Consider the following 4,848-nt stretch of genomic DNA (forward strand, 5'->3'; position numbering starts at 1 on the left):
TCTACAATTCATTCAATGAGAATTCACTACTTTCATTGACTCTCGTATGGTATCTGATGTAGCACGGTCCGGTCACTCCTAACCGGCGCTCACGTGGCTCCTGAGAGGTACCTGAGATGAGAGGAAAAAGGAAGACCTCTCGAGGGGTTTCCCGACGGGAACGCTCCGATGCTTAAGTTAGTATTGTGTGCAAGAAGCAAAAGGAGAACGAAGGCTAAGAGTGAGGATAGTGCGTTATCACTATGTTCAAGAGGTCAAAGATTTTCTTAGAAGACCTCTCCCTTCTGTCCTGAGGGCTTTTATAGGGACACTCACATTAGGTCGGGCATAACCGCCACTGGGCTCCTGCCACAGCCGTTACCTGCCAGGGCTGCACAGGTGGCCGTTGTGGTGTACGCTTCGCTTGGGTGAATGACACATTTCCAAAGTGACAGGCACGCCTTTGCCTGTTGAGAGACGTGGATGCAGACTGTCGGAAGGACTGGGACTGCGCCATCAGTAAAGGATATGGCACAGTCTGACTGGTACAGCCTGTCAGTCGGAAGCTTCTTGGAGGGTGCTAGCGCGGCTCGTTCGCGAGCTATCTCGTAGCGAGCTTGGGATACTCCAGGATTACCTTAGTGGAATTGGTCCTCGGAATGACTTCTGTTAGGGAGCTCGGGCGAGCTAATAACTTTAGCTCGCGAGCTACAGTTGCCTCGGGGTATCTCTTCCAAGATAGCATGGGGAACCCGGAGTTCGCCTTGCGGCGGACTCTTCCCTCGTGAGTTGTACCGTAGCGAACTACTTCATGGGCCCGTCACTTGGTCGCTCCAGGCTTCAGTGTTAGGCTATCGCTCATGCTGTCGGTGCCTACGTGTCACCGCTTCATAGGTTGGGTCAAATCATCCCTCAACAATTGCCCCCCACTCCTTGAGCTAAGTGTACCACCTTAGTGCGGGGAGTTTATGAAGTGCGACGGACTGATTTGACCAAAATTCAAACTTGATTGACTGTCCTTATTAAATGCATTCGCGGGAATCAAGAGATTTTCTGACTTTCCTGACTTTTCGGATTCCGAAAATGTGTTGAGGTGGCCTTTAACTCCGAACGTCATGCGGCTGCGACTACCTTAACAACGGAAGATGTGCCGCCAATCGCCTTCGGTTTTTAGAAGGCGTGTGGTCAGGGCGCCCGCGGATCGTTGGATCTGCTTTGATCTGGGCCGTCAATTTGAAAGGGTGGAGACTATAAATAGGGGGCCCCCTCGGGCTTTACTTTCTCCCACGCCATTTTGCTATCTTTGGATTCTGAGGTTGCGCACTTCACCTAGTCTACCCGAGTTCCTCAATTTGCTTCATTCCGTCTACTCTAGTGAGTCCCAATTGCTGTCAGCCATGTCTGGGTATCCATATCACACCTATCACAAGGGCAATAGCCAGGATGATGATGCTCCCTCGAGCTCGGAGGGTGCCTGGGTGCAGATCCCGGAGGCTTGGGAGGCCTCTGGTGACATGGCGTCTACTTCTAGGGGGAGGGAGCCTGATACCTTTGGCCCTTCCTTAATGATAGCGGAGAGACTCAAGTCTCTGATCCGCTACTTTTGCCTCCTTGGGGACCTGGTTTACAGCCTCCCTACTGGTAACTTCCCTTGGGAGCACGGTCCCGATGACATAGTAATCTTTCAGGAACAACTCGAGGCCGGCTTGCATCTCCCCCTACACTCCTTGATAGTGGAGGTGTTAAATCATTTCAACGTCACTATTGATCAGCTTCATCCCAACGCCATTCAAAACATGGTTGGGACTATATCCCTGTGTCACGAGTACTACCTTCCTTTGGACCTCGATATTTTTGTCTCTATCCTTTGTATAAAGAACGCTACTCCTGGGGTTCCTCCAGAGAGGCGCTTTTATTACCTCTCTCCCCGTTGCGGCTATAAGCTCTTGTACGAGCTGCCAAATAAGATTCCCGCCTGCAAGCGGGACTACTTTGTGGTTCGTAACCCCAAGGGGTGGCCCTTTCCCACTGCTTGGAGGGGCGCCATCCAAGACCTTGGGGCCAAGCTAGACCCTGAGACTCGGAAAACGATGTTGTCCTGGGCATCGGTAGGCTTCCTCTGCTCGGACTACTTGAACGAGGAGAAGCTTGTGCAGGCAGGCTTGAGCCCGGGTAGGTCGTTCTTTTAGGTCGCGTAGTGCCTTGTGACTAATGTGCACATGTATTTTGTTTCTTGTTGGACTAATACCTTGTGGTCTTTTGGCAGTCATCATGTCCAGTGCCGATCCACACCGCCTTCTCTCGAGCAGTCAGAGGCACCATGCGAAGAGGACGCACCCCGACCGGACCCCTCCTTCAGGAAGTACTGAGTTCGGGTCTGCCGAGCCGGTCCTACCCTCTCCTTCGCCCGAGGTTCCGATGCCCCCTCCTGAGGGAGCTAGTGGGATTAACCCTGGGGGAAACGAGCTCCCTGAGACGGGGGAGGCCCCCTGTAACCCCCTTCAACCCCGTCCTTACCCCTGGTTCCCAGTGGGAAACTAGGAAGGGGTAAATGATTATCTGGTAGCTCGCCGGAGGAGTCGGAAGGCAATCACTAATGACGAGATCGCTCAGTGGGGAAATATGGAACCTAGGGATCTCTCTGCGTTCGCCTCTGCCCATTGCATGGTGGTAAGTGACCTTTTTCCCTTTTTCTCTCTTGTTTTGCCCTTTTTCGTTGTCTTTTGATCTTCTTTTCCGTCAATAGGTTAATTCCGCCATCCATGCCATGGCTCTCCAGACGCACATCCACAGTGTTGACACCCTCGACCAGCGGACCACCAACCAGAAGCTCCAGGGCGAACTCGACCGGATCCGGGGCAAGCTCCACCACACCCGCAAGGGGAGCGAGTCTCAGGAGCTACTCGTCCACGACAAGGAGGCTCAAATCGCCTGGCTTACTAAAGAGAGTGCACGTTACAGGGAGAAATCGTCGAGGATGGCAGTGGAGAGGGAGCTCCTCAGGCAGCAAGTGCGGGACTTGGAGTCCACTCTTGTGAATCAGACTCGAAACTTTGATCAGATGATGGAGGCTGAGCGAGAGAAAGCGGTCTTGGACTTTAAAAACTCCCAGGAATTTCAAGACCTCCAGGCGGAGTATGGTATGGGTTCGTACCGCTCAAGGTTTAAGCTCTGCCGGTGGCTGGTTCGGAAGAAGTTCTCCGGGCTCAACCTTGACGGTATTACTATGAAAGGTCTGTCTCCTGAGACAGCGGACCAAGCGGATGAAGAGGAGCCTGACTCTCCAGAGGATGAGGAGGCGGATCCTTGAGGCAGCGTTTCTCTAGGCTTCTGGTGGCTTCCGGGTGTCGTAAACCTGGTCCTTCACAAGTTTTCGGTTGGGCAATTATGCCCTGTGATAATCAAACCTTTCCCGAGCTGTTTAGCTCGGTTACTGCACTTGTTATTTTTCTTTTCTTCTCTTTTTTTTTTGACAATGAAAGTTTTTTTCCTTCTTCTGAGTATGATGAACTCCCTTTATTTTTGCTAAATCGATCTCATCATTTGAGCTATTAAAGCTACATGCCCAAAGTAGGACTCTTCGGAAGTTGTTATCCCGATTTGTCCTTTAACGTTTATGGCCTCTATGGTATACCGCGAAGTGATTACTATGCATGCCCAAACTATGCATTGGTTGGTTATTCCTCAGTTCAACCAACGTATTGAGACGAGCTATACTTCGTAGGGTTTGGACCCGAGCTGCTAATGCCTTAGATATTTCATACCTTGACTTCGCCACTGAAATGGCTAAGTCTTTCTTCACGCCGAGGTCTTTGTTAGCTCGGTGTTTTGGCCCTTGGGCTGAAGGAGTGGCTCGTGGCCCACTCTCGAAGTCTGCCCATGCCATAGAGGTGACTGGGTCCTGTTTTGCCGAGGTCATATTAGCTCGGTATTCTGGCCCTTAGGCTTTGGGAGTGGCTCGTGGCCTACTCGATTCTTACAGATAATATTGCCTTAGGTTGACAATATTCCATGCTCGAGGTACTTGTTTTCCTTCGAGGGTCTCGAGCTTGTATGTTCCTTCCCCAAGCACTCATTTCACTCGGTAAGGACCCTCCCAGTGGACCCGAGCATGCCAACGCTAGGTTCAGGCACCATAACTTTACGAAGGGCCAGGTCGCCAACGCGGAGGTTTCGCTTCTTGACCCTGGCATTATATTACCCAGCTACTCTTTGCTGGTAGGCTGCGGTCCTGATGTAAATGAGGTTCCTTACTTCGTCGAGTAGATCAAGGTTGGTACACAGCTCATCTTCGTTTGTGTGATCACTGTATATTTCTAGGCGCAACGTAGGTACTTCGATCTCTGCAGGGATCACTGCTTCGGTGTCGTAGGTGAGATTGAAGGGTGTTTCTCCCATGGCGGTCTTCTCCGTGGTTCGGTAGGCCCATAGGACACTAGGTAGTTCATATGCCCACAATCCTTTAGCTCGGTTCAGCCGTGCCTTTAGTCCGCGGATGATGGCTCTGTTCGTGACTTCTGCCTGACCATTTGCTTGAGGGTGCACGACTGAAGTAAAATTCTGTTGGATTCCCATGTCTTGGCACCAGTCTTGAAATTTGATGTCCTCGAACTGCTTGTCGTTGTCGGAGATCAATACTCGAGGTAATCCGAAGCGGCACACGATGTTCTTCCAAAAGAAGTTTTGGACATTTTGGGTTGTGATCGTCACGAGGGGCTCAGCTTCTACCCATTTGGTAAAATAGTCCACTGCCACTACTAAGAACTTTCTTCCACCCGTTGTTGGCGGGAATGGCCTGAGTAGATCGATTCCCCACTGCGCAAAGGGCCACGAGCTAGTGAGATACTTGAGGTCGGCAACGGTTTGGTG

The sequence above is a fragment of the Nelumbo nucifera genome, chromosome 3 (assembly GCF_055504915.1).
Source record: "Nelumbo nucifera cultivar China Antique chromosome 3, China Antique-T2T, whole genome shotgun sequence".
Lineage (NCBI taxonomy): Eukaryota > Viridiplantae > Streptophyta > Magnoliopsida > Proteales > Nelumbonaceae > Nelumbo > Nelumbo nucifera.